Here is a 24,671-nt window from a genome sequence, read left to right as displayed (position 1 = left end):
TTAGGAAAGGCATCATGTCTCTCCTAACAGACTATGGTTTCCAAGTGATGATTTAATTTTTCTCCCAAGGAAGAAATTATATTTTGCAGCAGCATCAGGCCCTGTAACAAAGGTGTTACCCAAATGACTTTTGGTTGGTGAAATCAGTCATAGAATAAGATCTTGGATCCTATTGGTTTAGGTCTCATTCTTTAGTATGAAGTTTCCTATTAACCAGGGTTATATGAAGAGTTGACTCATTGGAAAAGTCTCTGATGCTGGGAGGGATTGGGGGCAGGAGGAGAAGGGGATGACAGAGGATGAGATGGCTGGATGGCATCACTGAATCGATGGACGTGAGTCTCAGTGAACTCTGGGAGTTGGTGATGGACAGGGAGGCCTGGTGTGCTGCGATTCATGGGGCTGCAAAGACTCGGACACGACTGAGCGACTGAGCTGAACTGAACTGATATCATCCCATTCCTACACTGTATGGGAAGGCAGAATTGTGGAAGAATTACTCACACATTCCTCTTTGTTCCTACTTTGCACTTTTCTGTTTTAGCACTTACCATCAGGTTATAGTTATTTAATAGCTTTCATCCTCCATTACAACTGGATACTCTACTTGAGGATAGTGATCTAGTTTTATTCTGTGTAAGTGGCCCACCCCTAGAACAATGTCTCCTACTCATTGGGTGGTCAGTGAAAAGAGAGCAGATATTTGGATGGTCTGCTTCTATTTGAATCTTTGAAAGTAGATGCAGTAGTAAGCAACACGTTGTGTAGTGCCCTAACTAGTTGGATGACCTAATCTGTTTCTCTAGATCTGTAAATGATGTGGTTGGATTAGCTTAGACACTATTAATCAAGGGTCAGTGGGCTCTAGAGGATTTTTGGCCCTTCCACTCCATCCAAAATTAAAAACCAAAGGACCAGATAGATGACTTTGTAGAGATCTACCTGTACTGCCACTCCAACAACAAACCTGTGGGGACCAAAATTACATTATGCCTGTGGTGTCTATACACTCCCATATACACTCTCTGGCTTGTGGTTGGTGCCTGGCTAGAGCCCCTTATACTTGGCCCTCAAAAGAGAACATGGGGACAGACTCTGATTAACCTTTTCAATGCTGATTCAATGCTCACCCTCTAGCTACTCCTGACCAGTTGGCAGTGGGGTGAGTGCTTCATTCATGGAGGAAACTGGCTAGAAAGGTGCACAAATATTAAGAGATGGTTCTGGCCCTGGGGTGCTTGGGAATCTAACCTCGAATAAGAGTGTTTAACAGATTCGACGGGCAATGTGACTGACCACAGCCGTGTAGAGGGATGCAGACAACCGAGTAGACCAGAAAACCGACACAGAAATGGACTTGGTGTATCTGGTGAACGTGGCAGCGAACCCTCAACTTGCTCCCAAAGCTATCTTGCACCAGGCCAGGGACACGCATCCTCCCGCCACCACCCCACAGCAGCCTCTACGGATTCCCAGGAGGCTGAGCGGCAAAGAAGTCCGGACGTCCGGGCGTTTCCCACAGCTGGTGGTTCTGAAATAGCCTTCTGGAATAAAACTCGGGACGGGAAGGAGGTGAAATGGAAAGTGGTGTTAAGTCGTCGGGGAGAAGTCGTAGCGCCAAAAGGACAGCCGTCTGGGAGACAAGAGTCCCGGCCGGGATCCAGAGAAAAGCCCCTCAAGCGGAGCCCCTTGAGGCGGCCGCCTTCGGCAACCTCCGGGGGAGTTTCGGCTCTTTCCGGCAGTTCCAGCTCGGGCCCTCTACTCCCAGCGCGCGCTGTCCCCCCCACCCAACGCTGCCCGGCTCTTTCTGGGACTCGCCATTCTGCACGCGGCTGCGAGCTCGTGTCCCACACCCGTCCCGACTCCCATCTAGTTTGTTCTCCAACCCACTCTTCCAATCCCTTCCCTGCATCGTTCTTCCCGATTCTCGGCGACGCCCGAGCTTCCTCAACTCGGGCGCGCGATCCACAGGGCGGTGTGAGGCGCGAGGGACCCGGTAGCGGGAGGAGCTGTAACCCGACGGACAGGAGGCCACCCCTCGTCCCGCGCCTTTCCGCGCGCGGGTCTTCGGCTCGCGGGGCCGCCTCGCGCCCGGGCCTCACTCGCGGGCCGGTTGGCTGCAACGGCCTCGAGCTCGGCGCGCCGGGTTCGCGCTGGCGCGAGCACGCGCCCTGTGCGCTGGCTAGCCGGCGCGCACGCGCCCGAGCGGACTGCGGGGCGGGGCGAAGAGCTCGAGCCCCGGCGAGGTCGGTGTGGGTCGGCTGGCACTCAGGCCCCCAGCCGCGGCTGCGATTCCCAGCCCGCCGCCCGGCCGAGGAGGGAAGCAGAGAAAGGGGCGGTGGGGGCGGGGCGGCGTCCGGCTCCGGGAGAGCTGGGGGAGGAGCGCGACGGCTGCAGCTCTAGAAGAGGAGGAGGAGGCGGCAGAGGAGCTCCTTTCGTCTTCTCAGACCCCAGAGCGTCCGGGACGCAGAGCCGGAACTGGGAACGCGGCGACTGCGGGGGCCCGGGATAGGTGAGGCTCTGGGTGCTGGTGGAGGAGTGGAGGAGGGATGAAGCGGGGCACGGAGGTGCAGAGAGCGGGCTTGAGGGAAGGCACACGGGGAGGGAGCAGTTGTTGGGGGTGGGGGTACCGAGAGTAGGGGACGTGAACCCTTTGAGACCTAGAGTGCCCAGATGGTGAAAGGTTTCTGGGGTCAGTGAGGCGGTCCGAAGCACACGGTTCCGAGTTGAGGGGTTTCCAGAGGCATAGGCCGGGGAAACAATGGAGTGAGGGGGGGACTCTGATGTGAGCGTGTGTGGGGTACTGGGTTTTAAGAAACAACGAGAGGTCGAAAGAAATGAAAGAATCGATCATTTGGTGTGAGAAGTACAATGAACTGGAAATTCATCGCAAATGCGTAAGGTCATCTACGTGGGTCTCCGAGGTCCTTAGGATTTGGGGGGCAAAGTGGGATTTGAAAATGAGAGAGAGGAGGGCATTCTTGGAATTGGGGTGGGGTGGGGAGCGGGAAACGGGACGGAAAATATAGCCAAGAGGGGCAGACACATAAAATAGATGTGGTTTGGGTTTGAATTAAAGCAGAAGAATAAGTCCAGTTAGAGAGTATAGGTTAGGTGGACTGGAGTGGCATTTTTCTCCTAATTCATCCAGGATGACTGGGTTCTTTTAGAAGGTGGATTTTTCTCTGGCATGTCCCTCTGCTAAGGAGTACAGGCTGCTCTTTTAATAATTTGGTTATCATTTATAGTTCATTTCATTGATAAAACATGCCTGTAATGTTTATTTCCCTTCCCTAAATTACAGGTATGTAATTTACCTGCGGTTTATGAAGCAGGAGAGGACAGGTCACTAGAAACAGGCATCTTGCTTTGAGTTTGGTTATTGATAATGCAGAGTTTAGGGTGTTTGGAGGAGAACCAAGAATTTGTTCATCGAAAGATGAACAGCCTTGATAAAATCTGAGTTATCTGTACTTTGTTAGAATTACAGTTTCTCACTGAGAAATGATCATGTACCGTCTGCTAGTGGTTTTATGATTATGGGAGAGAGTTTGGTTTTGTCACCAGAAATTCCTGATGCTGATTTCGAATTATCAGGCTATTTTGTACCTTCCAGTTTGAATTCAGGTGATTTGAAAATATTGTGGGGAAGTATTTCGGCAGTTATGTATGATCTTTGCATTTCCTTGATACTTGGATTTCCAGACCAAATTTTGGATGATGCTAGATACAAGATTGCTGATTTTGAAATTGTAATTACCATTATGTGCTCATAAATAAACATATTCATGACATATTAATATGGACATATTAAGCCTTTTATTTTGAGGCATTAAGTTTTGCTGACTCATCTAAGATTTCTGGAAATTTTTCAGTTTATATTTCTCAGCTTGGCCTCAGATAGTAGCATTAGGCTATTTTATAAAGGTCCAAAAAGAATGATCTAAACTGTGACTTTTCTTCTGTTATAAAAACTGAACAAAGCAAGAAATGAGTGCAGTTTCCTTATTAGTGATAATGAAGTGCTAAGATTGCTTTCCACGTATCATCTCATTTAATCCTCATAATCATATCCTGTTTTATAAATTCAGAGATTAAGTAACTATTTAATAAGGTCACAAAACTAGTAGTAAACTGAATTCATACCCATTCTGTTTGGACACTCCTTTAAGTGTTCCATGTTGTTCTACCTGCTTTTTCCTCCTGATCTTGGTTGTAGTATGAACAGCATGAATTGGTTGAAACCTGGTCTGGTACAGTGATCTAGACAAAGATTGGGTTGATGGGCTACATCTGCAGAGTTTATTGAAGGTTTATTGCCCCTGTGATTTAACAGATCTTCTGGGGTCCAGATAATGGGCAAAAACATCCTCTTGCTAAGGATTTGTCCTGTGAGCACACTTAATTTTCCGTTTAGTCTAGTGTACTGCTGAAGTACTCTGCATACGTGGCACTCTTCCTTGTGGAAGTCAAGACAGCCAGTTGTGGAGCCAAAACCAATTAACTCTGGAAAACAATCAAAAACTTCTGAATGCTCAAGTGCCCTCCAAGCACCTGTTGAGTCCACAGTTGGTACTGGCATTATCTCTAAATACAGACAGGATCCTCTTAGAAACCAGGAGTAAAACTTCTAGAACCGAGAGACACAGCTGGGGCCTGAGGGAGGAGCCAGAGGTTAATGGCCGAAACATCAGCATAGCCTGTGGCGGCTGATCCAGGAGCAGGAAAGGCTACAGATACTAGTGAATTGCAGGAGGTGAGGGAATTTTTATTTGTTGAGCAGTTAGGTATTCTAGGGACTGACTGAACTCAGTGTGTTTTATATATGTTACTTTATTAGGTCTTCAAATAATCCTATAAGGTAAGCATCCTCATCTTTCAGATGAGGCTTGGAAAAGGTTAAGTAACTTTGTAATGGTGGTGAAAGAAGTTTATATTTTTATTGTTATATTGCTACTTGCAGTTTCCATTGTAGAGACACCATATTAAGACTGGAAAATTAAAGTCACTCTTTAGGATCCACTATGCTGCTTTGTTAGAAGTAAAACTGATTGTCTTGCTGCTTACATTGGAGACTGGAAGGTAAAGCTTATATTTTTCTGATTTAAATATTGGAAAGGGGAGCCCATTCATTATTTAGCAAATGTCCTCCTATAGAATATAGTTCACCTTCTAATATATCTTTCTATCATATGCCAGTGATATGATACTGATATATAAATCTGTAGTATATGAAAATGCCATGTCCATCCTTCCTGTTCTGAGGTCTTGACTTTCAGGCAGGTTATCTAGGCTCGGAGGATGACAGTGAAGCATGCCTGTTGCAGACTCTTAGCACTTTTTCTTGATGTTTTTGCCTCAAAATTTGATCATCATTCTTGCTTGGTTACTTAAAAAAATTGTAATAAGATATACGTAACATCATTTAAACCACTTTTTCAAGTGTACAGTTCAGTGGCATTAAATCCATTCATACTGCTGTGAAACCATCACCACCATTCAACTCCAGAACATTCTTATCGTCCCAAACCAAAATTCCTGTTAAAGAATGACTCTTCATTCTTCTTTTTCCCCAGCTTCTGGCAATCACTATTGCACTTTTCTGTCTCTAGGAATATGATTATTCTAGGTACCTCACATAAGTGGAATTATATAGTATTTGTCCATTTGTGTCTGGCTTATTTCACTTAGCACATTGTCTTCAAGGTTCATCAGTGTTTTAACCTTGTCAGAAATTCATTCCTTTTTAGAGCTGAGTAATATTCCATCGTATGCATATACCACATTCCCTTTATCCATTCATCTATAAATGGACACAGGTTGTTTCCACTTTTTGGCCATTGTGAGTAACGCTGCTGTGAACATTAGTGTACAAATACCTGTTCAATATCTGTTCATATGATAATCCTATGTTTAAGTTTTTGTGGCAGTTTGGTTACTTTTTTATATATAATTTTACTTATTTATTTTTTGGTGGTACAGGGTCTTCGTTGCTGCATGGGCTTTTCTCTAGTTGCAAGGATCAGGGGCTACACTCTAGCTGCAGTGCTCGGGCTTCTCATTGCAGTGGCTTTTGTTGCAGAACACGGGCTCTAGACATGTGAACTTCAGTTGATGTAGCACCTGGGCTCAGTATTTGTGGCTCCTGAGCTTAAGATCACAGGCTCAGTAGTTGTGGCCGTCGGGCTTTGTTTTCCCTGAGGCATGTGGGATTGTCCCTGACTAGGGGTAGAACCGTACTTCCTGCATTGGCAGGTGGATTTTTTACCTTCCCTGAGCAACCTGGGAAGCCCAAGTTTGTTTACTTTTATTTATTTATTTATTTTGTTTACTTTTAAATGGTGATTTTATTGTGTGTTCACCTGAAGGTAGTACTTGACCTTATGTTTGAGGGCTGCTGTTTCCTCTACTGACTTTTTCTGTCCAATTTGCAGGACACTTGCACAGGAAATGATTTGTCTAGTTTTTATGGCTCTCTCTTAGCTTCTGTCTAATTATATTTCTGTATCAAGACATCTAGCAAGCACCTTAAAATAGAGTTCAAGTTAGCAGTAAAAGTACTTTTGAAAATCTTGTAGGAGCTTTAGTTGATGAAGAAAACAGGAGTTTCTGTTTTAAAGTATGAAACGTATCCAGTGTGGAAGGGACCATTTGTTATACACAAGGTTTTTTAGTCATACCTATAACTGTGGATGATCATCTTAAGAATGTTATTTGTATATATATTTGAAAAATCAGGTACTTCCCTGGTGGTCCAGTGGCTAAGACTCCACACTCCCAATGCTGGGGACCCAGGTTCAACCCCTGGTCAGGGAACTAGATCCTACATGCTGCAGCTAAGAGCTCACATGCCATAACTAAAGATCCCGTGTGCTGCAAGTAAGACCTGGTGCAGCCAAAACATAAATAAATATTAAAAAAGAAAAATGTGTCAGTAGTGTAGATCATCTTCAGTTCACTTTGCTGCCTTTGGTTGAAAATTTTAGGGTACTTTTTTCATTTCAGAATATTTTATATATATGTTGTTGTTGTTCAGTCACTCAGTCGTGTCCAGCTCTTTGTGACCCCATGGACTGCAGCACGCCAGGTTTCCCTGTCCTTCACCATCTCCCGGAGTTTGCTCAAACTCGTGTCCATTGAGTCAGTGATGCCATCTCATCCTCTGTCCCCCGCTTCTCCTCCTGCCCTCAGTCTTTCCCAGCATCAGAATCTTTTCCAGTAAGTTGGCTCTTCGCATCAGGTGGCCAGAGTATAGGAGCTTCATCATCAGTCCTTCCAATGAACATTCAGAATTGATTTCCTTTAGGATTGACTAGTTTGATCTTGCTGTCCAAGGGACATGTATGAGCTGCTAGTTATTGCTTACCTTCTATAGCCTTTATTAATTGAAAAGAGTTTGAGTGCTACTATATGCTTTAAATATTTCAGGAAGGTAACTGTAATACAGGAAATACTGTTTGAGTCGATTTTTTCTCCCTCCCTTCATGTATTTGAGAGAGACAGAGTTGTCACATAGTACCAAATATAGTAGATTGAAATAGCTGCAGGCTGACAATGAACTGTCTCTTAGGAGGGGTCTAACCTCCAATTTCATTTTTTCTAATTGTCACAAGGAGGTTAATTATGCCTGCATCTTGCTTCTTGAGATTATTGGGTTACAAAGGGACTTCAGGCTCACATACCATTTTCTGGGAGCCTCTTTCGGAATCTTAGTGAGTTTACACTTACCGTGGATGTGGTGTGTTGGTTCTGAAATATCTCCAAAAGATTTAAAGTTTTGGACATTAACTTTAAATATCCAAACGTTTTAGGTTGCTGGATATAAGGATTGGCCAGAGGCCAGCATTTACTCTTCATGTTCAGATTTACCATGGTGGCTGATTGTGTTGGATTCCTGAAATATACATGCATCTTCTGCACTGACTCTGCAGCAGCCCCAGGCCTTAAAATATTCTGTAGGATCTGAGAACATAGCCACCAGCTTAAGGCCTCTGCAGTCATTGTCCTATGACTAATTTGTGGTTAGGAGTTACACAGCGATTCTTACTAGTGCAAACCCTAAATGACAACCTTAGATTGTTGGTTAGGATTTTTTTTTATATTACTTAATTAGCAAAATGACACGATTACTGGTTGTGGAGTATGTGTTTGTGTCTATGTGTTCTTTAGAGTTGGTTAAAGGGTGTTGGGATTGAGGAGAAGGAGGTTTGTGATGAAGCCATTATAGGATTATAGATGGGTCACGTTAGATAAGTGAAGATATCTTTTGTACTTGAAGATGCTGCTAATGATGTTACTTCTTATTGACCTGTATAGAACTGGAAAGGCCTATTTGTAAAACCAACAGTCTTTGCTCTCTTGAGTACTGTGATCTGTCCAGTAGCAAATGATTTGCTTCTGTTTTAAGGTTACCATCAGTAGAGCAATGCATGTGTGCTCAGTCACTGAGTTGTGTCCAACTGTTTGCAACTCCATGTACTGCAGCCCACCAGCCCTCTTTCCATGGGATTTTCCAGGCAAGAACACTGGAGTGGGTTGCCATTTCCTCCTCCAGGGGATCTTCCTGACCCAGGGATTGAAGCCCCGTCTTCTGCATCAGCAGGCAAAGCTGGCTTTTCTTGGTATTTTCTACTGTTACATTGATTAAAAATGTGCACTAGTGTGTAGTGGAAGTGACTCTTAGCCGACTTTGGTTAATAACCTCTTATATCTTTATATAAAGTAAATTGTCATCATAGCCTACCTGCATGTCCTGCACAAACCTTCAGGATAAGGATCTCATCATTAGAGGCTCCCTCACATTTGATGGGAACAGTGAAGCTTATTTATAACTATGATGGAATGACAGGAAATTAAGGCATTATAGGACCTGAATGGTCCTATAAGGTGGTACTGTGGTACAGAACCACCAAAGACTGAGTCAGCCATTTAGCTCAGATGCAAACTTGATGTTTTGTTACATCTTACCAGTCAGTACACACTTGGTTTCTTGAGAAGACTATCTAATTCTTTGTTAAGTTGACAGTACTTTAAACAAAGCTTTGTTGGGTAATCATTTTCACTTCTTTCACTATTCAAAGCTTGTATTTTATGGAGGTCTTTTTTTGTTTTTAATTTTTTGGCCATGCCACATGGCTTTCAGGATCATAGTTCCCTGACCAGGGCAGTGGTCCTGAACTGACCATAGTTCTCCAGCCCTAGCAGTGAAAGCGCTGAGTCCTGTCTACTGAACTGCCAAGGAATTCCTTGAAGATCTTTTAAAAGTTGTTTGACATTTGTCATTTGTCTGCCAGCCCGTAATGTTATGATGATGCAGTAAGTTAGACTACGCAGTATTGTTATGTGATGTTATTCTCCAGTTGCAGTGAGTGGAGCTTACTCCCTCATTGTGATGCATGTGCTTCTTGTTGCAGTGGCTTCTCCTGTTGTGGAGCACAGGCCCTAAGGCATGTGAACTTCAGTGGTTGTGGTGCACGGGCTTAGTTGCCCCGTGGTGTGTGGAAGCTTCCCAGATCAGAGATCCAACCCATGTCCCCTGCGTTGGCAGGCAGATTCTTAACCACTGGACCACCAGGAAAGTCTCTGGAATAAAATTTTAATTGTTGGGAAGAAGGGCTATAAAGGTCCTACTTGCTATCAACATTAAGAAAAAAAGAGCAAAAATCTGGCTCTGAATCTCTGCTGTTCTGTCTAGTACTCCCTCTGTGAATTTGGTCAAGTAATTTCTCTGAGCCTGTCTGTGTTTCTGAATCTGCACAGAATTGTCAGGACTATTGGATTTTTTTTTTTTCTTCCTGAAATGAAGTCCACAATGCATAAAATTAACTGTTTTAAAGTATACAGTTCAGTGGTATTTAATAAATTCATTGTGTTGTACAATCATCACTCTATATAGTTCCAGAACTGTTACATCAACCCCAGAGGAGGCCGTATACCCATTATGCAGTCTCTCCTCACTCTTCCCTCCAATCCCCTGCACCATCTCTGTTAACCACCAATCTCTGCTAATTTACTTGTTCTGGATATTTCAAGTAAAAGGAATCATGTAATATGTGATTTTTTGTGTGTGGCTTCTTTGATGTAACAGTGTTTTTGAGGTTCATCCATATTGTACCATGTGTCAGTATTTCATTCATTTTTGTAGCTGAATACTATCCCACTATATGGATATATCATATTTTGTTTATCCATTTTTTCTGTTGATTGGCAGTTGTTTCATTTCTGCCTTTTGGCTGTTTTGAGTAATGCTGCTTTGAATATTCATGTACCATTTTTTGTTTGAATACCTGTTTTCAATTCTTTTGGGTTTATTCCTGAGGGTGGAATTGCTGAATCACGTAGATTGCTTTTTGGGGAACTGCCATACTGTTTTCCACAGAGGCTATACTAGTTTACATTCTCACCAGTAGTGCGTGAGGGTTCCAGTTTCTCCACATCTTTGCCAATACTTGTTATTTTCCTTTTTTTCTTTGATTATAGCCATCTTTGTAGGTATGAAATGGTATTGTGGATTTTATTTGCATTTCCTTACTAATGACTGGTGATGTTTAATATCTTTTCTTGTGCTTATTGATCTTTTGTGTATCTTCTTTGGAGAAATGTCTATTTAAGTCCTTTGCCTGGTTTTAAATTAGATTGTCTTTTTGTTGAGTTATGACTGTTGATTTATAATAGTTATGTAACACTTAGATCAGTGAGTGCAGATAGTAGGCACTTAATATTATAATTATTTTTGGTACATGTGACCTGAGTTGGAGGGAAATGTTGCATAGCTTTTCCAAATAGGAGTGGCAGGCAAAAAAAAAAAACTATCATTTGCTGTCAATAAAAGTTAGACTGTGGTAGTATTGATAATTTACTTTGGATCGATGCCCCCAAATCAAGAAATTAGGAAGACATATGCATAAAATCAGTTTATCTTTGGCCGAAATCAGTGTTTCTTTAATGTTTAGTTTATTCGTAAGAACTTCATAAACAACAAAAGAGTCCTAAATGCAGTACTTGGATGCAATCTCAGAAATGACAAAGTGATCTCGGTTCATTTCCAAGGCAAACCATTCAGCCTCACAGTAATCCAAATCTGTGCCCCAACCACTGATGCTGAAGAAGCTGAAGTTAAATGGTTCTATGATGACCTACCAGACCAAAAAATTATGTTGTTTTCATCATTAGGGATTGGAATGCAAAAGTAGGAAGTCAGGAGATACTTAGAGTAACAGGGAAGTTTGGCCTTGGAATACAAAATGAAGCAGGGAAAAGGCTTATAGTTTTGTCAAGAGAATACATTGGTCATAGCAAACACACTCTTCCAACAACACTAGAGATGACTCTATGCATGGCATCACCAGATGGTCAGTACTGAAATCAGATTGATATATCCTTTGCAGCCAAAGATGGAGAAGCTCTATGTAGTCAGCAAAAACAAGCGCTGAAGCTGATTGTGGCTCAGATCATCAACTCCTTTTGCAAAATTCAGGCTTAAATTGAAGAAAGTAGGGAAAACCACTAGACCGTTCAGGTATTGTTGTTGTTGTTCACTCACTCAGTTGTGTCCAACTCTGCTACTCCTGGACTGCAGACCATTCAGGTATGAACTAAATCAAATCCCTTATGATTATACAGTGGAGGTGATGAATTGACTCAAGGGATTAGATCTGGTAGACAGAGTGCCTGAAGAACTATGGATGGGAGTTTGTAACATTGTACAGGAAGTGTTGACCAAAACTATCCTCAAGAGAAAGAAATACAAGAAAGCAAAGTGGTTGTCTGAGAGGGGCTTACAAATAGCTGAGAAAAGAAGAGAAGCTAAAGGCAAAGGAGAAAGGGAAAGATATACCCACCTGAGTACAGAGTTCCAGAGAATAGCAAAGAGAGAGAAGAAAGCCTTCTTAAGGGAACCATGCATATAAATAGAGGAAAACAATAGAATGGGAAAGACTAGAGATCTCTTCAAGAAAATTGGAGATACCAAGGGAACATTTCATGCAAAGATGAGCAAAATAAATAACAAGGACCTGGCAGAAGCAGGAAAGGTTAAGAAGACATGGCAAGAATATACAGAAGAATATGCAAAAAAGATCTTAATGGTCTGGATAACCATGATGATGTGGTCACTCACCCAGAGCCAGACATCCTGGAGTGTGAAGTCAAGTGAGCCTTAGGAATCATCACTGTGAGCAAAGCTAGTATAGGTGATGGGATTCCAGTTGAGCTATTTCAAATCCTAAAAGATGACGCTGTTAAAGTGCTGCACTCAATATACCAGCAAATATGAAAGCTCAGCAGTGGCCACAGTACTGGGAAAGGTCAGTTTTCATTCCAGTCCCAAAGAAAGGCAATGCCAGAGAATGTTCAAACTACCATACAGTTGTTCTCATTGCACATGATCCTTCAAGGTAGGCTTCAATAATATGTGAACCAAGAACTTCCAGATGTTCAAGCTGGATTTAGAAAAGGCAGAGGAACCAGAGATCAAATTGCCAACATCCACTGGATCATAGAAAAGGCAAGGGAATTCCAAAGAAAAAATCTGCTTCTGATTACACTAAAGGTTTTGACTGTGTAGATCATAACAAACTGTGAAAAATTCTTAAAAGAGATGGGAATACCAGAGCACCTTACTTGTGTCCTCAGAAACCTGTATGTAGAACAAGAAGCAACAATTAGAACCAAACATGGAACAATGGACTGTTCAAAATTGAGAAAGGAGTACCTCAAGGCAGTATATTGTTGCCCTATTTAATTTATATGCAGAACATGCATGTGTGCTAAGTCACTTCAGTTGTGTCCAACTCTTTGCAACCTATGGACTGTAGCTCACCAGGCTCCCTTGTCCATGGGATTCTGTAGGCAAGAATACTGGGATGGGTTGCCATGCCCTCCTCCAGGGGATCTTCCCGACCCAGGTGTTGAACCCGTCTTTCTTCCATCGCTTGCATTGTCAAGCGGGTTCTTTACCACTAGTGCCCCCTGGGAAGCCCATATGCAGAGTATAACCTGCAAAATGCCAGGCTAAAAGACTCATAAGCTGGAATGAAGATTACCAGGAGAAATGTCAATAATCTCAGATATGCAGATGACACCACTCTTATGGCAGAAAGCAAAGAGGAACTCAAGAGCCTCCTGATGAAGAAGAAAGAGTGAAAAGCTGGCTTAAAACTCAACATTTAAAACACTAAGATCATGGCATCTAGTCCCATCATTTCATGGTAAATAGCTGGGGTAAAAATAGAAACAGTGACAGATTTTATTATTGGGGGCTCCAAAATCACTGCGGACGGTGACTGCAGCCACGAAATCAAAAGATGCTTGCTCCTTGGAAGAAAAGCTATGACAAACCTAGCCAGCATATTAAAAAGCAGAAACATCACTTTGAGGACAAAGGTTTGTGTAGTCAAAGCTATGTTTTCTCCAGTAGTCATGTAGGGATGTGAGAGTTAGACCATAAAGAAGTATTGGACCAGTGCCGAATTGATGCTTTTGAATTGTGGTGCTGTGGAAGACTCTTGCGAGTCCCTCAAACAGCAAGGAACTCAAACCAGTCAATCCTAAAAGAAATCAATCCTGAATATTCCTTAGAAAGACTGATGCTGAAGCTCCAGTACTTCGGCCAACTGATGCGAAGAGTTGACTCATTGGAAAAGACCCTGATGCTGAAAAGGTTAAGGGCAAGAGGAAAAGAACGACAGAGGATGAGACGGTTGGATGGCATCACTGACTCAATGGACATGAGTTTGAGCAAACTCTGGGAGATAGTGAAGGACCAGGAAGCCTGGTGTGCCACAGGCCATGGGGTTGCAGAGTCAGGTAAGACTTGGTGACTGAACAACAACAATTAATATAAAGCATTGGGCTTCCCAGGTCAATCAGTGGTAAAGAACCTGCCTGCCAATGCAGGAGATTCAAGAGACATGGGTTTGATCTCTGAGCTGGGAAGATCCCCTGTAGTAGGAACAGGCAACCCGCTCCAGTACTCATGCCTGAAAAATTCCATGGACAGAGTAGTCTGGTGGGCTACAGTCCATGGGGCCACAAAGAGTTGGATACGACTGAGTGACTAAACACACACACACAGACATAAAGCATAAATGTCATCTAGTTACAGTGCGTTAGTTGTTCAGTCCTGTCCGATTCTTTGCAACCCCATGGACTGTATGTAGCCCACCAGCCTCTTCTGTCCCTCTGTCCATGGAATTCTCCAAGCAAGAATACTGAAGCGGGTAGCCATTCCTTTTTTCAGGGGATCTTACCAACCCCAGCATCCAACCCTTGTCTCTTGAGTCTCCTGCATTGGCAGGAGGATTTTTTATTGCTGAGCTACCAGGAAAGTTATAGCTGAAATTTAGATCATCTTTCTTCATTCTGCCCTGTGTGAGACATTTGTTGTAAGTGCTGTAAACTGGATCAGGGTATCCTACCTTTTATACTGAATGGTACGCAGTTGGTGTATCATTGTTTTTATGCATATTGCAGCTTGGCTTTATGGGGTGGTCAAAAGAAGAAGATAGAATAGGAGATCAATATAATTTTTAATTTAGAATCTTACCCTATGGTCAGGATTATCCATCTAGAACCGATGAATATATTTGCCAGGTTTGTGGATAGACGTATTCATTTCATTATATCATGATGTGGAGTAGGGGTAGTTGCTTTAGGCAGAACATACTGTGTATAAGTCAAAACTTGATTATTTTCTTGAAAAAGGCAAAAAGAGTGTACACTTTCAGGAAGTGGTGATTATTCAAATCCGTCCTATAGTCCCAAGCTTTATTATTTAGGCCTCATCTCTGAAGCCTCCTATTTTTTGTGATACCTCTGTGTCTTGGCCCGTTACCTGAATTCTGCCTGGAATGCATTGTAGTAAGTCTGTTGGGAGGAAGTCTTGACTTTCTGAAGTCTCTTAGGCAAATCAAACACTTTTCTTTTGGGCTTTTACATCTGTAACATACTTTCAGAATAGCACTTTTATCATGTGTGCTGTGCATAGTCAGTGGTGTCCGACTCTTTGTGACCCCATGGACTGGAGCCTGCTAGGCTCCTCTGTCCATAGGGATTCTCCAGGCAAGAATACTGGAATGGGTTGCCATGCCCTCCTTGAGAGGATCTTCTTGACCCAGAGATCGAACCCAGGTCTCCCACATTGCAGGCAGATTCTTTACCGTCCGGGCCATTAGAGAAGCCCTGTACTTTAAAAATGTACATTAAATTTTTAAAAATCAGTGCATCCACATGGTAAAATCAGTGTATGCACAAAATTAAAGAGTTCAGAAGTAAATGGCAAAAATAGTTTTTCCAGTTTTTTTCCCTGAAGAAAGCTGCGGGTAGTACTTCCTGGAAGTTTGTCCTTCCAGGGTTATTCTTTGCTGATATAAGAATTTTTATAGTGTATGAAAGGCTCATTTTTTCCTTATTTTTTACTGCAAAGTAATTTATAAATATTGAAAACATTCACACACTATAGAAATATGTAGAGTGAAAGATTTCCTTTACCTTGATCCTTAATCCTTGTCCTTCCCAGTAATAACTCACCTCCCCATTTACATTCCTCTCTCCAGAGGTAATCCTGTTATAACCCTATTGTGAATCCTTTCAGATTATTCTGCTTACGTTTACATAGGTATATAAAATATTTTTTGTATGGTTATTTTATGATATTTTATATACTATTCTATAGCTTCCTCTTAACATGTTTTGGAGATTTTTTTTCACATCAATATGTACAGATCCAGTAATCTAGGTTGCTAGATCACTTCTAGCAACCTAGAAAAACACTCATATATGTCCCACAAGCCTATAAAAAAAGTACTTGCTGTGACTTCTCTGGTGGTCCAGTATTAAGAATCTGCCTTCCAGTGCAAGGGACATGTGTTCAATCCCTGGTCAGGGACCTAAGATCCCACATGCCATGGGGCAGCTAAGCCTGTATGCCACAGCTACTGAGTCCACTCGCTCTGGAGACTGTGCCACAGCTAGAGAGAAGCCCCAGCACCACAATGAAAGATCCCTGTGTGCTGTAACCAGGACCTGATGCAGTCAAATACATAAATTTGTTTTTAAAGTATTCACTAAAGCACTGTTAGAAACTACAACAGATAGATGTATACAGGTATCTATATACCTCCATATATAGCTATAGGTATACATATATTTCCATCAAGTGGGAAATGGTTAAAAAAACAGGATGGGGAACATGTGTATACCTGTGGCAGATTCATGTTGATATATGGCAAAACCAGTACAATATTGTAAAGTTAAAAAATAAAATTAAAAAATAAAATTTCAGATATATATGCAAATGAAGACCAAAATATAAATCGGAAAAAACAAAACAAAACAGTAAATCGGAAAAAAAAACAGTATATGTATATTATGGAATGAATATCATGCAGAGGTTAAAAGAATAAAAGAAAAGCCTGGCATTTCTCATGATGTACTCTTAAGTAGAGAAATGCTGGGCTGGATGAAGCACAAGCTGAAATCAAGGTTGCCAGAAGAAATATCAGTAACCTCAGATATGCAGATGACACCACCCTTATGGCAGAAAGCAAAGAGGAACTAAAGAGCCTCTTGATGGAAGTGAAAGAGGAGACTGAAAAAGCTGTCTTAAAACTCACCAGTCAAAAAACTAAGATTATGGCATCTGGTCCCATCACTTCATGGCAAATAGCTGGGGAAACAACAGAAACAGTGACAAACTTTATTTTCTTAGGCTCCAAAATCACTGCAGATGTTGACTGCAGCCACAAAATTAAAAGACACTTGCTCCTTGGAAGAAAAGCTATGACCAACCTAGACAGTGTATTAAAAAGCAGAGACATTACTTTGCCAACAAAGGTCCGTCTAGTCAAAGCTATGGTTTTTTCCAGTAATCCTGTATGGATGTGGGAATTGGACTATAAAGAAAGCTGAGTGCCGAAGAATTGATTCTTTTGAACTGTGGTGTTGGAGAAGACTCTTGAGAGTCCCTTGCACTGCAAGGAGATCCAGCCTGTCAATTCTAAAGGAAATCGATCCTGAATATTCATTGGGAGGACTGATGCTGAAGCTGAAACTCCAATACTTTGGCCACCTGATATGAAGAACTGACTCATTGGAAAAGACCCTGATGTTGGGAAAGATTGAAGGGAGGAGATGGGGAGGACAGAGGATGATATGGTTGGATGGCTTCACTGACTCAATGGACATGAGTTTAAGCAAGCTCTGGGAGTTGGTTATGGACAGGGAAGCCTGGCATGCTGCAGTCCATGGGGTCATAAAGAGTCAGACATGACTGAACTACTGAACTGAACTGAACTCTGCATATAAGTTAAATAAGCAGGGTGACAGTATACAGCCTTGACATACTCCTTTCCCAATTTGGAACCAGTCTGTTGTTCCATGTCTGGTTCTAACGGTTGCTTTTTGACCTGCATACAGGTTTCTCAGGAGGCAGGTAAAGTGGTCTGGTGTTCCCATCTGTTTAAGAATTTTCCACAGTTTGTTGTGATACACACAGTCAAATGCTTTAGCATAGTCAATGAATCAGAAGTAGATGTTTTTCTGGAATTCCCTTGGTTTTTCTATGATCCAGTGGATGTTGGCAATTTGATCTCTGGTTCCTCTGCCTTTTCTAAAGCCAGCTTGAACATCAGGAAGTTCTCGTTTCATGTACTGTTGAAGCCTGGCTTGGAAAAGTTTGAGCATTACTTTGATAGCATGTGAAATGAGTGCAGTTGTGCAATAGTTTGAACATTCTTTGGCATTGCCTTTCTTTGGGATTGGAATGAAATCTGACCTTTTCCAGTCCTGTGGCCACTGCTGAGTTTTCCAAATTTGCTGGCATACTGAGTGCAGCACTTTAACAGCATCATCTTTTAGGATTTGAAATAACTCAGCTGGAGTTCCATCACTTACACTAGCTTTGTTTGTAGTAATGTTTCCTAAGGCCCACTTGACTTCATATTCCAGGATGTCTGACTCTAGGTGAGTGATCACACCATCATGGTTATCTGGGTAATTAAGGTCTTTTTTGTATAGTTCTGTGTATTCTTGCCACCTTAATATCTTCTGCTTCTGTTAGGTCCATACCATTTCTGTCCTTTATTGTGCCCATCTTTGCATGAAATGTTCCCTTGGTATCTCTGATTTTCTTGATGATATCTCTAGTCTTTCCCATTCTATTGTTTTCCTCTAATTCTTCGCATTGTTCACTTAGGAAGGCTTTCTTTTCTCTCCTTGCTATTCTTGGAAATCTGCTTTCAGATGGGTATATTTTTCCTTTTCTCCTTTGCCTTTAGCTTCTCTCCTTTTCTCAGCTATTTGTAAGGCCTCCTCAGACAGCCATTTTTCCTTTACTTTTTCTTGGAGATGGTCGTGATCATCTCCTCCTGTACCATGTCATGAACCTCCATCCATAGTTCTTCAGGCACTCTATCAGATCTAATCCTTGAATCTATTTGTCACTTACACTGTATAATCATAAGGGATTTGATTTCGGTCATACCTTAATGGCCTAAAGGTTTTCCCTACTTTCTTCAATTTAAGTCTGAATTTTGGAATAAGGAGTTAATGATCTGAGCCACAGTTAGCTCTCAGTCTTGTTTTTGCTGACTGTATAGAGCTTCTCCATCTTTGGCTGCCAAGATTATAATTAATCTGATTTCTGTATTGACCATCTGGTGATTTCCACGTGTACAGTCATCTCTTGTGTTGTTGGAAGAGGGTGTTTGCTATGACCAGTGTGTTCTCTTGGCAGAACTCTGTTAGCCTTTGCCCTGCTTCATTTTTTATTCCAAGGCCAAATTTACCTGTTACTCCAGGTATCTCTTGACTTCCTACTTTTGCATTCCAGTCCCCCATGAGGAACAGGACGTCTTTTTTGGGTGTTAGTTCTAGAAGGTCGTGTAGGTCTTCATTGAACCGTTCAGCTTCAACTTCTCCAGCATTACTGGTTGGGGCATAGACTTGGATTACTGTGATATTGAATGGCTTGCCTTGGAAATGAACAGAGATCATTTTGTCATTTCTGAGATTGCACCCAAGTACTGCACTTTGGACTCTTTTATTGACTATGAGGGCTACTCCATTTCTTCTAAGGAATTTTTGCCCACGTTGTTAGATATAATGGTCATTTGAATTAAATTCGCCCATTCTGGTCCATTTTAGTTCACTGATTCCTAAAATGTCGACGTTCACTGTTGCCATCTCCTGTTTGACCACTTCTAATTTACCTTGATTTATGGACCTAACATTCCAGGTTCCTATGCAATATTGCTCTTTACAGCATTGGACTTTACTTTCACCACCAGACACATCCACAACTGGGTGTCGTTTCTGCTTTGACTGACCCTCTTCATTACTTCTAGAGCTGTTTCTCTGCTCCTCTCCAGTTGCATGTTGGGCACCTGCCAACCTGGGGGGTTTATCTTTCAGTGTCATGTCTTTTTGCCTTTTCATACTGTTCTTTAGTTTCTCAAGACAAGAATACTGAAGTGCTTTCCCATTCCCTTCTCCAGTGGACCACGTATTGTCAGAACTCTCCACCATGACCCATCCATGTTGATGGCCCTACATGGCATGGCTCATAGTTTCATTGAGTTAGACAAGATTGTGGTCCATGTGAAAAATTTTGGTGAGTCTTGCCAACTTGCTTTTTTTTAGAAAACATTTTTTTTTATTTTGAAATAATTTTATATTTACAGAAGAATAAAGATAGTAGATAGAGTTCTCATAAACCTTTTCTCTAGTTTCTCCTACTGTTAACATCTTCCATAACCATAGTGTATTTATGAAAACTGAGAAATTAACATTAGTATAATAGTATTAAACTGTAGACTTTATTTGGACTCAGTTTTTCTATTTATATTAAAAAGTCCTTGCGTCCAGTCCAGGATCCCACATTGCAATTAGCCATCATTTCTCTAGTGTCCTCCCATCTGTGACAGTACTGTATTGGATACTGGACATTTGCTAATGATTTCAGGCACTCGCATCACCAAAAAAATGGTAGCTATGTGAGAAAATATATTAATTAGCTTTATTATAGTGATCACTTCACCATAATATACCATATATATGCATATCAAAATATCTTGTTGTACAAAACTAATTAAAAATTTAAAAGAATTCCCCTCCCCAGGATCAGGACTCCTTGCCCTACCCTCCCTCCCAACAGCCACACCCTCACCTCCTGGATCTATCTGTCTGCTGTCTACTAGGCCTAACTTCACAGTCCAACTCTCACATCCATACATGACCACTGGAAAAACCATAGCCTTGACTAGACGGACCTTTGTTGGCAAAGTAATGTCTCTGTTTTCCAATATGCTGTCTAGGTTGGTCATAACTTTCCTTCCAAGGAGTAAGCATCTTTTAATTTCATGACTGCAGTCACCATCTGCAGTGATTTTGGAGCCCCCCCCAAAAAATCTGTCAATAGTTGGGTTTAAAAAAGTCAGTCTGACAACACTGTAAATCAACTATCTCCTCCCACTGCAATTTTTTGAAAAGCATATATAAAAAAATCAGTCTGGTAATCTGTCTTTTGATAAGTTTAGTGTTTTCATTTTTAATATGATTACTGATAGTTTGGGCTTCCCTGGTGGCTCAGAAAAGAATCTGCCTGTAATGCGGGAGTCCCAGGTTTGATCCCTGGGTTGGAAAGATCCCTGGAGAAGGAAATGGCAACCCACCCCAGTGTTCTTGCCTGGAGAATTCCATGGACAGAGGAGCCTGGCAGGCTACAGTCCGTGGGGTTACAAAGAGTCAGACACGATTGTGTAACTACACTTTTCACTGATAGTTTAAGATTTATTTATGCCGTTTTAGTTTATACCTTTTTTTAAAGCCATGTTTCTTATTCTCATGTGTGTTCTTTTTTTTCTTCTACTGATTTTTCAAGTTGAACACTTTATGTATTTTTCTTTTTAGGAATTAACCCTTAAATTTTTAACATGCACGTATATTGAACTCTAAAATTAGTTTCTTTGCCTTCCTGAGCAATACAAGAATCTTAGGATGATTTAAATCCCATTCCTTCTCTATACTCCAGTCTTTATTTTATTGTTTGATAGTTTTACCTTAAGTCTTGCATACTGTGAAATATTTCAGATACACAGATAAAAATAGAGAATAATATGACACTTGTGTACTTAGCCACAGTGCTTTGTCTCATCGTAATTATGCCATTTGCTTCATATCTTTTTTTAATTGACTTTTTTTATCGTGGAAATTTTCAACATTCCACACGTGTGGAAAGAATATCATGAATTCCTATGTACCCTGATCTAACTTTAGCAATTACCGACCTTTTTTCAATTCTTAGTTTCATCTGTTTATCTGACTCCTCTTTTGATCAGTGGGTTTGGGTACGGTAAACACAAGCCATCCTTTTCTAAAAAAAAGTTCTCCATGAGCCTTTCATCTAATGGTTTTAACAGTCATTGATGATTGTTGCTTAGATCTGTTCTTTTCTTAAGGCTTGCAAAACCGTGGTTTTTAAATGCTATTATTATTCTGTATTAATTAGCTGGAATCCTTCTATAAAGAATTTTCCTTCTTTAACTCTTTGATTACTGTGAAGCATATGGTTTATGCAGGAGAGGCAGAATAAATGTTTTGGTTTTTTCTCTTCATCAATATTTAGCATAGTCAAATGAATTAGTGCCCTACTAAAGTTCAGTAGTGTGACCAGTGAGGTTTTTTTGTTGGATTATGGAATTAATGGATTTTAATGTATTTAATATGTTTCAGGCACTGTAGACATTATTTGTGTGTTGTAGTTCATATTGTCCTATCTTAGTCTAAGTGGGAACTCACTTAAGTTGACTCCTTATAGTAAGACCCCAATAGTGTTTGATAGCTTTCTTGCTTTTAGGCATAAGAAATATCCTAGGCTCATCTGTTTATTTCCTTCCATTAACATGGCATCAGCCATTTCTCTAAGAAGCCCTGATTTCTCTTATTGTAAATGGTGTTAACAGACCACACTTTAGGCATCAGATTTTTTTTTTTAAGCATGACAATTAGGTCATTCTCCTTTCTTCTCCAGAAGTAGCCAAAATAACATATGCAGTGATATTAGTCCCCTGCATGCTTTAAAAATTTGCACTGTGAATATATACTCAAGCTAGAGAGAAGAGTATTCTGTTGGTTACAGGATGCATATCCCTCTCATTTGATCTCTGAATTTGTGATGTGTTGCTGTGCTGTGCTGTGCTTAGTCGCGTCCGACTCTTTGAGACCCCATGGACTGTAGCCCACCAGGCTCCTCTGTCCATGGGGATTCTCCAGGCAAGAATACTGGAGTGGGTTGCCATGCCCTTCTCCAGGGGATCTTTTGAACCCAGGTCTCCTGCACTGCAGGCAGATTATTTAAATCTGAGCCACCTGGGAAGCCTGAGAATACTGGAGTGGATATTCTGTTCCTTCTCCAGGGGAACTTCCCAAACCAGGAATTGAACTAGGGTCTCCTGCGTTGCAGGTGGATTCTTTACCAGCTGGGCTAGCCAGGAAGCCTGTTTTACAGTTGATTAGAGTTTAATTGGCAAAGTTTTTTCTTAATGGTTTGTAAGATAATGATGTGTCTTAATTGTCACTTCTTAGATTGAAGAAAAACAATATTTTATTTAAGCTTTGTAAAAATAGCAATTTGCCTTTCTTGCTTAGCATGGTTTTTGAGATTTGTCTTTTTTTTTTTACTTTTGCCTGTAATTAGTTATTATTAATTATGCACTAAGCACCTGCAAACTCACCACCCAAAAGAAGTGTGAGGATCTTGACAATATCCTACAACTAACTATATGATCTTTTTTCCTGTATCTCTTGACTCTGTTCCCAAGGTAGCATCACCCTGAAACTGCTTTGATCATTCCATTGTTTACCTTTTGTTTTTTTAACGTTAACCTTTGGTCTTGAGATAATTCTAGATTCACACACAGTTGTAAGAAATAACACACAACGATCCTATCTGTGTCCCTTCTTTAAATGTAACTCTAAGTTTTCTGCAAGTGTTTAGTTTTGTGGCTATACATTTTAAAATTCATTTGCCTGTTAATAAGAAGAAAGTAGGGAAAACCACTAGACCATTCAGGTATGACCTAAATCAAATCCCTTATGATTATACAGTGGAAGTGAGAAATAGATTTAAGGGACTAGATCTGATAGAGTGCCTGATGAACTATGGACTGAGGTTCACGACATTGTACAGGAGACAGGGATCAAGACCATCCCCACGGAAAAGAAATGCAGAAAAGCAAAATGGCTGTTTGAGGAGGCCTTACAAATAGCTGTGAAAAGAAGAGAAGCGAAAAGCAAAGGAGAAAAGGAAAGACATAAGCTTCTGAATGCAGATCCAAAGAATAGTAAGGAGAGATAAGAAAGCCTTCCTCAGCAATCAGTGCAAAGAAATAGAGGAAAACAATAGAATGGGAAAGACTAGAGATCTCTTCAAGAAAATTAGAGATACCTAGGGAACATTTCATGCAAAGATGGGCTCGATAAAGGACAGAAATGGTATGGACCTAACAGAAGCAGAAGATATTAAGAAGAGGTGGCAAGAACACACAGAAGAACTGTACAAAAAAGATCTTCACGACCCAGATAATCACGATGGTGTGATCACTCACCTAGAGCCCGACATCATAGAATGTGAAGTCAAGTGGGCCTTAGAAAGCATCACTACAAACAAAGCTAGTGGAGGTGATGGAATCCCAGTTGAGCTATTTCAAATCCTGAAAGATGATGCTGTGAAAGTGCTGCACTCAATATGCCAGCAAATTTGGAAAACTCAGCAGTGGCCACAGGACTGGACAAGGTCAGTTTTCATTCCAATCCCAAAGAAAGGCAATGCCAAAGAATGCTCAAACTACCGCACAATTGCACTCATCTCACATGCTAGTGAAGTAGTGCTCAAAATTCTCCAAGCCAGGCTTCAGCAATACATGAACTATACACTTCCAGATGTTCAATCTGGTTTTAGAAAAGGCAAAGGATCCAGAGATCAAATTGCCAACATCTGCTGGATCATCGAAAAAGCAAGAGAGTTCCAGAAAAACATCTATTTCTGCTTTCTTGACTATGCCAAAGCCTTTGACTGTGTGGATCACAATAAACTGTAGAAAATTCTGAATGAGATGGGAATACCAGACCACCTGACCTGCCTCTTGAGAAACCTATATGCAGGTCAGGAAGCAACAGTTAGAACTGGACATGGAACAACAGACTGGTTCCAAATAGGAAAAGGAGTACATCAAGGCTGTATATTGTCACCCTGCTTATTTAACTTCTATGCAGAGTACATCATGAGAAACGCTGGGCTGGAAGAAGCACAAGCTGGAATCAAGATTGCCGGGAGAAATCTCAATAACCTCAGATATGCAGATGACACCACCCTTATGGCAGAAAGTGAAGAGAAACTAAAAAGCCTCTTGATGAAAGTGAAAGAGGAGAGTGAAAAAGTTGGCTTAAAGCTCAACATTCAGAAAACTAAGATCATGGCATCTGGTCCCATCACTTCATGGGAAATAGATGGGGAAACAGTGTCAGACGTTATTTTTCTGGGCTCCAAAATCACTGCAGATGGTGACTGCAGCCATGAAATTAAAAGATGCTTACTCCTTGGAAGGAAAGTTATGACCAACCTAGACAGCATATTCAAAAGCAGAGACATTACTTTGCCAACAAAGGGCTGTCTA

At 41.3% G+C, this 24,671-nt stretch overlaps 1 protein-coding gene across 6 annotated transcripts in view; it reads left to right on the top strand.

Moving 5' to 3' along the window:
* The first annotated feature begins 2,207 nt into the window (after positions 1-2,207).
* Positions 2,208-24,671, top strand: part of SPATS2 (spermatogenesis associated serine rich 2) — a 156,883-nt gene continuing 134,419 nt past the window's right edge. For 4 of the 6 annotated variants that reach the window (XM_086399621.1, XM_086399615.1, XM_086399618.1 and 1 more), the window contains exon 1: positions 2,208-2,512. The gene's annotated coding sequence lies outside the window, so the exon portion shown is untranslated. Of the gene's footprint in view, positions 2,513-4,963; positions 5,083-24,671 lie in introns of those variants that run through there. The other 2 variants (XM_086399617.1, XM_086399623.1) reach the window with 1 other exon arrangement.

The sequence above is a fragment of the Bos grunniens genome, chromosome 5, assembly GCF_055505025.1.
Source record: "Bos grunniens cultivar Pamir isolate PY7600 chromosome 5, Bosgru_T2T1.0, whole genome shotgun sequence".
NCBI lineage: Eukaryota > Metazoa > Chordata > Mammalia > Artiodactyla > Bovidae > Bos > Bos grunniens.
The sequence above is the reverse complement of the archived record's forward strand: the minus strand, read 5'-3'. Positions and strand labels throughout refer to the sequence as shown.